Source organism: Bufo bufo, chromosome 3 (genome assembly GCF_905171765.1).
Source record: "Bufo bufo chromosome 3, aBufBuf1.1, whole genome shotgun sequence".
In the NCBI taxonomy this organism is placed as follows: Eukaryota; Metazoa; Chordata; class Amphibia; order Anura; family Bufonidae; genus Bufo; species Bufo bufo.
Window position 1 is genome coordinate 97,634,451 of NC_053391.1, and position 12,153 is coordinate 97,646,603.

The following is a 12,153-nucleotide window of genomic DNA, read 5'->3' on the forward strand; positions in this document are numbered from 1 at the left end:
TTTTTCCCTTTTTGAATAAATTTGTAATTATTTCGAACATTCTGTTTTTCACTTTGTCATCATGGGGATTGAGCGCACAAGGCTGCACCATGGAAGACAACAAATAAGGTCACCATTTTACAGCTCCCACATGGTTCATCATTTAGCTTTTCTAGAGTCATGGTGGTTGCAAATGTAGGCTTTTGTCCCCCCAAAAAATCTATATATTTTTTTGTCTGTTTGTTTAGTGGAGCAATCTATGACTGTCACGTGGGTGTAGGGCACATCATCACTGCAGCAAGGCAAATGAAAACCAGCGAGACCACCGAAGTGGCAGGGAATTTAGCTGGTGAAATTACCATATTCCCTGCTGTTAGACATTTTTTTTTATCCTAGACAACCCCTTTAAGTCTTAAAAAAAATTTCAATGCAAAAAATTTAAACTGTATTAAAGAGGTTGACTCATGAAGACAAGCTTGGTCCCGTTAGGTCAAATGGACTTTATAAGAGGGGAGGCCCCGATCGAGATGCCCCTCTATGAGCCAGAAAGCCATTTTCTACAAGTAACTCCCACTCCATCGGACTGCTGTGGTCCTGGTATTACATAAATGACCACAGAAGACCATCAATTAATACTACATTTTAGCCGCTACACAGAAAATGCCTGGCTTGGCCTGGCAAAATCGAAGCTACCAGAAGCAGAACTCCAGGCAATTTGGTGTAGTCACCTCACTAATATTTATTTGGCAACACAAACACAAAGCACAAATTACTGTTAGATGGCCTCACCGCCAAGCTCAGAAATGGAGCCTCCAGCTTCTTCACCCCGCTGTAGCCGAAATAAACAGAGAAGAAATTAATCTTTAAAAACTGATGATCATGACATGAAAAATGTAAGCGCATCTTCCTAAAAAAAAAAGGTCTCTGGATCATTTAGACCAGTGATGTTTAATTAGCAATCTAATAAACAGGACGACAGCAGGGAATTCTGGAATAAAACTGATCATTTAAGCAGGGGGGAGAAAAACTTTGGCGAATGTGAAATTGTTCATTCCATTTCTTATTTGTACAGAGGATTAACGGTTTTTAATTAAGATTACAAGCACTAGTCAACAGGGGAAGCTGGCAGGGAGCTGGCACACTGAGGAAGTCAACTAAATCTTAAGTGCCAGGAGTTCAGAGACTTGGCTACACATCATCTGCAAGGAGCAATATCTTACATCTGTAGATTTCACAATGTATGGGGAGCAAAAAAGAAATCATGTCAGACGTTAGGGAATTTTTCATTACATCCATACATCCAGATACAAAACAAATAAAACACTAAAATGTTAGGACAGATCCAGTTATAAATCCCATAGGTACCATATAAAGAGAACAAGCAGTGTCCATATGATACCCTCTATCCAAACAGACGAGTACCACAAAGTTTTCCACCATTGCTGATGGATATGTAGATAAGGGAGATTGAATCTACCAATAACTCAGGCCACAAGTCTTTGTCTGCTCAACTCCTCTTTGAGTTGTAATCTGGGACGCATGGAGGAGATTGCTGTACTGAGAGAACCCCTTTAAAAGGTCCTTTGCCACGTCTCAGTGAAGCTCGGCAAAATACGTAAAAGGTAAAAACAGAACATTAAAAATAACAAAAATGGAATAACCTATACATCTGGCATCCTTACACATACACTGTATTTTTCTCCCTATAAGACGCACTTTTTTTCCCATTTGTCTTATGGGGCAAATACTAATGAGTGTGTTATGGAAGCGCTCATTAGTACAGCAGGATCGGGGAGCAGTCAATGCAGCGCTCCCTGTGAGGGCTCTGTACTCACCACTTCCTTCTTCGTCAGCTACTTGCCGTGACCGGCACACAGAGCGAGGTCGTTAGCGCGTACTGTGACCTCACGCTGTGCGATGTTGGGTCACAGCACAGCGCGGAAGGAAGAGAAGGAGCTGGATCTCAGGAGCATCGCCGCTCAGGAGCTGCGTCCGGAGAAAGACAGGCTGATTTTTTTCTTTCTCTGATCTGATGTCTAATCGGTGTCTTAACATGGGGAAAACCCGCCATGGCAAATCCGCAGCCAATTGGTCGTGTGTGACCCCGGCCTTAGGGTATGTCCACATGTGGCAGAATCGCTGCAGATTTGTACCGCACCAGCACCGTATACACTGTGTGAAAAATCTGCCATGTAAATGACCTGCGCCCCCTTCTTGGACTCTAAGACAAAAAGATCGGGCATGCTTCCAACAGTCGGGAGACCTCCATACATATTAGGTTGTCAACCAATATGTGATGTGCATAGACCGGCAAATACTGCTATTTTCACATAAAACCTAATTCATATTTCGTAGCAATACTGTAATTTTCTCCTGCTCTGAAAAAGCTGTTAAAATCCATACTGATGAAATGAGCCATTATTTGAAGCACTTAAACCAACATCAGCAATTTTTTTCACAATATCTCCTCTTTATCGTGCAGCAAAATGAAAAGCCACAAATATCTTTACTTCCCTTGCTGATTTCTGACTGCATTTATATGTCTCACAGAGGAAAAAGCCCGAGAACAAGGTGGGCGATATAGCTGACCAGAACAAACAGTACAACAGTGGGGGCATTCATCAATCATGGCGTCATTTGTTCCACCTTATATATTAAAAGGCGCACAGCACTTTTAAAATGTGACTTTTTTACATATAAACTTTATTATCTGCCTATTTCTCTCAATTTGCGACATTTTGACGCCAATAGCACTTAAATGCAAATTTTTTAAACCAAAATGCGCCATTTCAGCCAACCCTGCCAGACCGCACTTGCGACTTTTGAAGCATATTTGCAACATTTCCATTGGTAAATTGCGACTTTTGTCTAAGACTCAATTTTTTGTTTTTGTTGAAAGGGTTTCTACCACCAGAAATACTGTTATGTAGTGAACTGACATTAGCGATGCGCTAATGTCCGCACTACATAAACAGTATGTTTTTTACCTTTCTCCCTGCAGCCGTTTTGGTACAATAAGCACTTTTATAATATGCTAATGAGCCTTTAGGTGCTATGTGGGCGTAGAATCAGCACCTAGAGCAGTGATTGCGAACCTTTTAGAGACCGAGTGCCCAAACTGCAACACAAAACCCACTTATTTATCGCAAAGTGCCGACACGGTAATTCACCCTGAATACTACAGTCCAGTATAGTGTATCTTCCATGTACTTTATCATTTAGCTATAATACCCTGCCTACATTCAGTGCGCTGCCTGCGCTGTTCATAGTGCGCCCTGCACTGATGAATGGCAGGAAGAGTCTATGGCATATTGGTACACCACAGACTTAGACTACTTTCACACTTGCGTTAGGTGCGGATCCGTCTGGTATCTGCACAGACTGATCCGCACCTATAAATGCAAATGATGGTATCCGTTCAGTGCGGATCCGTCTGCATAACAGCTTTTTCAGATCTCGTGAAAACTCAGATCCGACAGTATATTCTAACACAGAGGTGTTCCCATGGTGATGGATACGCTTCAAGTTAGAATATACTAAGAACTCTGTACATAACTGCCTCCTGCTGCCTGGCAGCTTGTGGTTAATTGTGCGGATCTCAGCCCCCTGATCGGGTGCTGCCAGGCAGCAGGGGCCAGACCCCCCTCCCTCCCCAGTATTAAAAGCATTGGTGGCCAGCGCGGCCCCCCTCCCTCCCCAGTATTAAATTCATTGGTGGCCAGTGCGTACCCCCCCCTCCCTCCCTCCCCAGTATTAAATTCATTGGTGGCCAGTGCGGCCTCCCCTCTCCCCCCCCCCCCCCCCAATTAAAATCCCCCTCACCGTCCATCATTGGTGGCAGCGGAGAGTTCCGATCTGAGTCCCAGTTTAATCGCTGGGGCTCCGATCGGTTACCATGTCCTGGCTGCCATGGTTACTTAGCAATTTTAGAAGCATTATACTTACCTGCGCTGTCTGTGGCCGGCCGGCCCTCCGCCTACTGGTAAGTGACAGGTCTGTGCGATGCGCCACCAATGAATTTAATACTGGGGAGGGAGGGGGGGGGCCGCACTGGCCACCAATGAATTTAATACTGGGGAGGGAGGGAGGGAGGGGGCACACTGGCCACCAATGCTTTTAATACTGGGGAGGGAGGGGGGGCCGCACTGGCCACCAATGAATTTAATACTGGGGAGGGAGGGAGGGGGGGCCACACTGGCTACCAATTAATTGAATACTGGGGAGGGAGGGGCCGCACTGGCCACCAATGCTTTTACTACTGGGGAGGGAGGGGGGTCTGGCCCCTGCTGCCTGGCAGCACCCGATCAGGGGGCTGTGATTCTCACAATTAACCCCTCAGGTGCGGCACCTGAGGGGTTAATTGTACAGATCACAGCCCCCTGTAAGAGATCGGGTGCTGCCAGGCAGCAGGGGGCAGTTATGTACACAGTTCTTAGTATATTCTAACTTGAAGCGTCCCCATCACTATGGGAACGCCTCTGTGTTAGAATATACTGTCGGATATGAGTTTTCACGATCTAACTCAAATCCGATGGTATAACTTTCTAACATAGAGGCGTTCCCATGGTGATGGGGACGCTTCAAGTTAAAATATACCATCGGATTGGAGAAAATTCCGATCCGATGGTATATTAATAGGGACTCCTGACTTTACATTGAAAGTCAATGGGGGACGGATCCGTTTGCAATTGCACCATATTGTGTCAACTTCAAACGGATCCGTCCCCATTGACTTGCATTGTAAGTCAGGACGGATCAGTTTGGCTCCGCACGGCCAGGCGAACACCAAAACACTGCAAGCAGCGTTTTGATGTCCGCCTCCAGAGCGGAATGGAGGCAGAACGGTGCCAAACTGATGCATTCTGAACGGATCATTATCCATTCAGAATGCATTGGGGATGAACGGATTCGTTTGGGGCCGCTTGTGAGAGCCCTCAAACGGATCTCAAAAGCGGAACCCCAAACGCAAGTGTGAAAGTAGCCTTATTCCAGGATGTGGCTGCCCACAGGGAGGGCTCTGAGTGCCACCTCTGGCACCCGTGCCATAGGTTCGCCACCACTGACCTAGAGGCTCCGTCTACTCACCCTTTATCCCGCCCAGGTGCCCTGATTGGCCCGCCCCGCTCCTCTTGATTGATGTCATGGTTCGCAGCATCACTGAGGAAATCCTGCGCCTGCGCCGTTCACTTCTGTATTCGGCGCAGTGAATGAATGATGCGCTCCTGGTGCCGGATTCCTCACTGCCCCTGCGCCGACTATGTCACAGTGAGGAAGCCGGCATCAGGAGAGCGGCCTTCACTCACTGCGCCGAATACAGAAGTGAACGGCGCAGGTGCGGGATTTAGTCAGCGATGCTGCGAACCGTGACATCAATCAAGAGGAGCGGGGCGGGCAGAACGGAGGACCTGGGCGGGATAAAGGGTGAGTAGACGGAACCTCTAGGTGCTGATTCTACGCCCACATAGCACCTAGAGGCTTATTAGCATATAATAAAAGTGCTTATTTTATAAGAACGGCTGCAGGGAGAAATGTCAAAAACATACTGTTATGTAGTGGGGACATTAGCGCATCGCTAATGTCAGTCAGCTACATAACAGTAAGGCCTCCTGCACACGACCGTTGTGTGCACCCGTGGCCGTTGTGGCGTTTTCCGTTTTTTTTCCGTTTTCCGTTTTTTTCAATGGGTCCGTGGAAAAAACGGAAAATGCACCGTTTTGCAGCCGCATCCGTGATCCGTGTTTTCTGGCCGTGAAAAAAATATGACCTGTCCTATTTTTTTCACGGCCAACGGTTCACGGACCCATTCAAGTCAATGGGTCCGTGAAAGAACACGGATGCACACAAGATTGGCATCCGTGTCCGTGATCCGTGGCCGTAGGTTAGTTTTTATACAGACGGATCCAAAGATCCGTCTGCATAAAAGCTTTTTCAAAGCTGAGTTTTCACTTTGTGAAAACTCAGAACCGACAGTATATTCTAACACAGAAGCGTTCCCATGGTGATGGGGACGCTTCTAGTTAGAATACACTACAAACTGTGTACAAGACTGCCCCCTGCTGCCTGGCAGCCCTGATCTCTTACAGGGAGCCGTGTTCAGCACAATTAACCCCTTTAGGTGCGGCACCTGAAGGGGTTAATTGTGCTGATCACGGCCCCCTGTAAGAGATCAGGGCTGCCAGGCAGCAGGGGGCCGACCCTCCCCCCCCTACGCTACTACAGTCCTGGTTGCCATGGTTACTTAGCAATAGTACAATAGTAGAAGATTCATACTTACCGGCTGCTGCGATGTTCGTGTCCGGCCGGGAGCTCCACCTACTGGTAAGTGACAGGTCTATGCGGCGCATTGCTAAATGAACTGTCACTTCCCAGTAGGAGGAGCTCCCGGCCGGACACGAACATCGCAGCTCCCAGGTAAGTATGAATCTTTTACTATTGTACTATTGCTAGTAACCCGCTGCCACCAATGATCGGGGGGGGGAGGGTAGATGGGAGGGGGAGGCCGCACACTGGCCACCAATGTTGTTAATGCTATAGAGGGAGGGGGGGCCAATGGGGGGCGCACACTGTGCCACCAACGATTTATTACAATAGAGGGAGGAAGGGGGGGGGGGGGGGCGCACACTGTGCCACCAACGAATTATTACAATAGAGGGAGGAAGGGGGGGCGGGGGGGGCACACTGTGCCACCAACAAATTATTACAATAGAGGGAGGAAGGGGGGGGCGCACACTGTGCCACCAACGATTTATTACAATAGAGGGAGGAAGGGGGGGGCCGCACTGGCCACCAATGATATTCAAACTGGGGAGGGGGGGGGGGGGGGTCTGCCCCCTGCTGCCTGGCAGCCCTGATCTCTTACAGGGGGATATGATAGTACAATTAACCCCTTCAGGTGCGGCACCTGAGGGGTTAATTGTGCTGATCACGGCCCCCTGTAAGAGATCGGATGCTGCTAGGCAGCAGGGGGCAGTCATGTACACAGTTTGTAGTATATTCTAACTAGAAGCGTCCCCATCACCATGGGAACGCCTCTGTGTTAGAATATACTGTCGGAAATGAGGTTTCACGATCTAACTCATATCCGACAGTATATTCTAACATAGAGGCGTTCCCATGGTGATGGGGACGCTTCAAGTTAAAATATACCATCGGATTGGAGAAAACTCCGATCCGATGGTATAAAAGGGACTCCAGACTTTACATTGAAAGTCAATGCGGACGGATCCGTTTGAAATGGCACCATATTGTGTCAACGTCAAACGGATCCGTCCCCATTGACTTGCATTGTAATTCAGGACGGATCCGTTTGGCTCCGCACGGCCAGGCGGACACCAAAACGACTTTTTTTTCATGTCCGTGGATCCTCCAAAAATCAAGGAAGACCCACGGACGAAAAAACGGTCACGGATCACGGAAAAACGGGACCCGTTTTTGCGGACTGCAAAAAAATACGTTCGTGTGCAGGAGGCCTATTTGTGGTGGTAGAAACCCTTTAAAGTAAATTTACTGACAGAACCCTGCTGGTTAGCTCATTTCTATTAGATAAAAAAAAAAAATCTCCTGTTTTAATACTTTCCTGTCACTTGTTCCAACGACAAGTTGTTTTCTTTTCATAAACACAACTTTCTTTTTTACAAAAAGTTGCATCTTTGTGCCATAAACACAAAGCACCACCACAAACTGGCTTAAAGGGGTTGTCTCACTTCAGCAAGTGATACTTATCATGTAGAGAAAGTTAATACAAGGTACTTCCTAATGTATTGTGATTGTCCATATTGCCTCGTTTGCTGGCTGGATTCACTTTTCCATCACATTATACACAGCTCGTTTCCATGGCTACAACCACCCTACAATCCAGCAGTGGTGGTCGTGCTTGTAACACTACAGAAAAAGGCACCAGCCTATGTGCACCCCCACGGTCTCAGCCACCAGAGAGGTCGGCACTTTTAACTATAGTGTGCAAACATGGCCACCGCTGATGGATTGTAGAGTGGTCGTATCTATGGAAACGAGCAGTGTATAATGTGATGGAAAAATGAAACCAGCCAGAAAAGGAGGCAATATGGACAATCACAATACATTAGTAAGTGCCTTGTATTTACTTTCTCTACTTGATAAATGCCACTTGCTGAAGGGAGACAACCCCTTTAATTGTCCACAACAATTTGAGCCATTTCTGCCAATAAGAGCATGATAAATGAGGCGTAATATGCGCCAATTTGATAGCACTGCCCACTGGCATTTATAACTCATTTCTGGCGTGATGCATTCTTTATGGTGACAATTCTGGAGAAAACTGTTGATATATTTGCCGCAAATCAAAACGCCATTCTCTTTAGGGCATTTCACACCATAATTCTGGCGCAACATGCTTAGTAAATCGGTCATGTATGTCATTATTAGACGACACTTCCCAGCATTCCGAAGTTTTTGCATTCCAGGTGGCCATGATGAAGATGCGTCTGACATTCCATCATCATCGTTTATATCAGACTAGCAGAAGTCTATTCATCTATTTCATTTAATGTTTCCGTGTGTCGTTAAAAGATAGACTGTATCCCCTATAACAGTGACCTCTACAGCACCCCGCCCCTTTAACAGTGACCTCCTTGTGTATAGGCATGTCACCTCCACAGTATTCTTTCCCAGATAGTAAGTGATATATATGTGCACCAAGTTTAGTAGAAATTGATCAATGAGTTTTTGAGTTACAGAGCAATGTGTGTGTAGCAAAAACAGTAGGAGCATACGGTACAAACTCCATGCAGCTGCTGTTGTAGGGGTGCAGGACCCCCACAAGATTTCTTTTCAGGCAGCCATGGATGTGTGTACCAAGTTTCCTTGAAATTGATGGTTGCGTTTTTGAGTGATCGTGGAACATGCATACATACATACTCACATATATATATATATATATATATATATATATAGTGAGATAGTGACAGATCTCACAGAGGTGACTGGCAAGGAAGGGGTGGATAGTGCGGTCCACACCCTATTCCACCAGGTATACAATCAGTCTGGGGATAACAGCACAGCCCAGACTGTCAGTCAAAAGAGAGTGAGATCCTGGAAAGATGTTGTTGCACAGCCTGGGGGAGCACAGAGCGACGCCTGGGAACGGGTCGCAGGGTCCTAGTCGGGCGGACTAGAGAGCCCAGCTTCCCCAAGGGACTTTGTATTTGCACAGCCTAGGGGCTGGAGGACTACAAGGTGGGAAAAGCCGCATGTACTTCACCTATGTGAACGGGGCTTAGTGGTGAGTCAGGGCCCAGCCGGGCAGGTATTTATTTTGTTTTGGTGTACGTGGGAACCTCACCCTAACCGGTGGTCGGTAACCGGGCTGTCCTGTATGCAAAGAATTTCTAAATAAATGCAATGTTTGGCCCCTAATCTGCGGTGGATGAAGATCATTGTGTGAATGACCCCCGGATAAGAGCTAATCCCTACTATATATATATATATATATATATATATATATATAGAGAGAGAGAGATTATGTCACCTTATGAGCACAGAATATTAAAAGCCCGTCACCAGACAGACCCACCGGCAGGGTTGCTTTAACACAATGGTGGGCCTAGTGCAAAAACTGCATGAACATTCTCATACCCTAGGTAGAGAGTCAGCTCTTTGACGGTGCTGCACTACTATGGTCTCTATATGCCATCTTGTAAACTGACGCGTTCCTAGTGCAGATCGGATGCAGACCCATTCATTTCAACATAGCCGTAAAAGATGCAGATAGCAGACAGTGTGCCGTTCGCATCTGTATGTCTGTCCCATGGACCCACAAAAAAAATAGAAAATGTCCTATTGTTGTCCATTTTGCAGACAAGAATAGGCATTTGTTACATAGTGCTGGACCTGTTGAAGGGTAAAATGTGGGATGCACATGGCCAGTGGCTGCGTTTAACGGATCTACTATTTGCAGACTGCAAAATGGATACAGTCATGTGAATGCGTTCAAAAGTGTAGCTTTTCAGAAGAATGTTACCAGTTGGGGGGGCGTGTCCCTGCACAGTCTGACACCAGCAGCAATGATTGGCTAGTGTCAGACCCCCATCTAAACCTGCATCGCAAACTGCTAGCAATTCATTCATAATTTGTAGCAGGAATAATAAAGGAATAAAACAATAGCTTCAAAATTGTTTTTACACTGGGAATGCAAGAAGTTACTAAAACAGACATGTCAGAAGAGGTGGCAGGTGCTCTTAAGTAAATGACAAAGTGCTTATAGGTCCGTGGGGAGTTGGTCTTGAGCTGTGAGGACGGAACGGCTGAGAAGTCCCATTGCTGACAGCTCTAGACATGAGGTGATCTGCCGCAGGTGGCTCAATGCAGTTGCTTCATTTACCCTATGGTTAAGGCGGTCCGGCCACCGGATGACACTAAAGACGTGAGAAGTACTAATAATGGCAGCTATAAGCATCCATCCACTATCCTGATAAATGTAATTGATGGGAAAACCCTTTAGTTATACATACTTTATAAAATGTACAGGGAAATTAACATCTCTCTCTCTTGCATCTCAAACTCGTACACCACTTAAAGGCTATATACACCTTCGGGGGCAATTTTTATTTTTTTAATGATTGCATTTTACTCATTTTGGGCTAAAAATCATTTTTTCAATTGGTCTTCGTTACATATATTTAGCCGTTCTGTCACAAAGGGTTAACTGTTTGTCTAGCTGTGTGAAGGTCATCTAATAAGCCTCATCTCTAAATTACTAAAAGGTCAAACACTTATTTAAGCCACATTCTAAGGCTACTTTCACACTGGCGTTTTGGCTTTCCGTTTGGGAGATCCGTTCAGGGCTCTCACAAGCGGTCCAAAAAAGATCAGTTTTGACCTAATGCATTCTGAATGGATAAGGATCCGCTCAGAATGCATCAGTTTGCCTCCGTTCCGTCTCCATTCCGCTTTGGAGGCGGACAACAAAATGCTGCCTGCAGCGTTTTGGTTTCCGTCTGATGAAACTGAGCCAATGACACACAATGTAAGTCAATGGGGACGGATCAGTTTTCTATGACACAATCAGGCACAATAGAAAACAGATCCGTCCTCCATTGACTTTCAATGATGTTCAAGACGGATCCGTCTTGGCTATGTTAAAGATAATACAAACGGATCCACACCAAACGCGAGTGTGAAAGTAGCCTTAAGAGTAAAATGAGAATTCAGCTCTAATGAGCGTTTAGGAGGTCAGAGATCAGAGAAAAGGAGCCATCAGCTGAGATGCCTGACCGAACACAGTGAAAACAGACAGCATGCTACTAGAGAATCTCAAGGCTGTATAGAGAAAAGGGCTCAAAATGTTTAATAAAGACCAACTGAAAACATGATTTTAGTTCAAAATGAGTAAAATGCAATAATTAAAAATAAAAAATTGTCCCCAAAGGAATAGCCTTCAATGAAGTGTTCTGGCCTAATAAAAAAAAAAGACAGCAGTGTCTTCTTCTGCAAAACGCCCTACATTCCAGTGGCAGAGCTTCGGCAGTTCAAGCTGGATGGAAGAGAAGTAGAGCTGTTCTTGGTCGCAATACTACTGCAGCCAATCAATGGCCTCAGCGACCACATTTGCAAGAGCGGCAGTGGCCCTAGTAACTGAATGCAGACCAGCACACTGCGACTGCAGGCTGAAACAGAAACTGTCTATCCTCAGATTTTCAAAAATCACTTCCACATGAAATTCTGAGAAGCCACTGCTTACAAAAAGTACACTGCAAAGCTTCCTTCCCGACAATCGCTTGCTGGTGACGCGTGGCACCTTTACATGGAATGCGAGTTCGTAGAAACGTTCCTTCAGACAACCGCCTGCTGGTCAGTGAAGGAAAGGGCTGCACTTACATGCAGCGATCACTTCCACTGCAATCGCTCGTCCTCACACTAATTCATTATTCCTGGGCAACAGAGCGTTTTGCTAGCTCTTGGGGTGATGTGCGACACCTTTACATGGAATAAATGCTTGTTCCCGATAATCTGCCCGACAACCGGGCGGTGTAAATGCAGCATTACACACAATCCTTCTCCACATTATGTAAAAAGCTGACACGCGAGCATATAGAGCTCGTCCAGTAAAATCAAGTCATGCGAGGTCACGTTACATGAGAGCATTAGGTTTTGCTTTGCTTTGTTCCTTCCTCTTCTGTGAAACTACTGAAGTTTCAA

General features: G+C 46.1%; 1 protein-coding gene across 1 annotated transcript in view; it reads right to left on the minus strand.

The window, feature by feature from the left end:
* The window catches only part of ABR (ABR activator of RhoGEF and GTPase), a 381,876-nt gene that overhangs the window by 317,323 nt on the left and 52,400 nt on the right, over positions 1-12,153 (minus strand). The gene's annotated exons all lie outside the window — the stretch shown is intronic.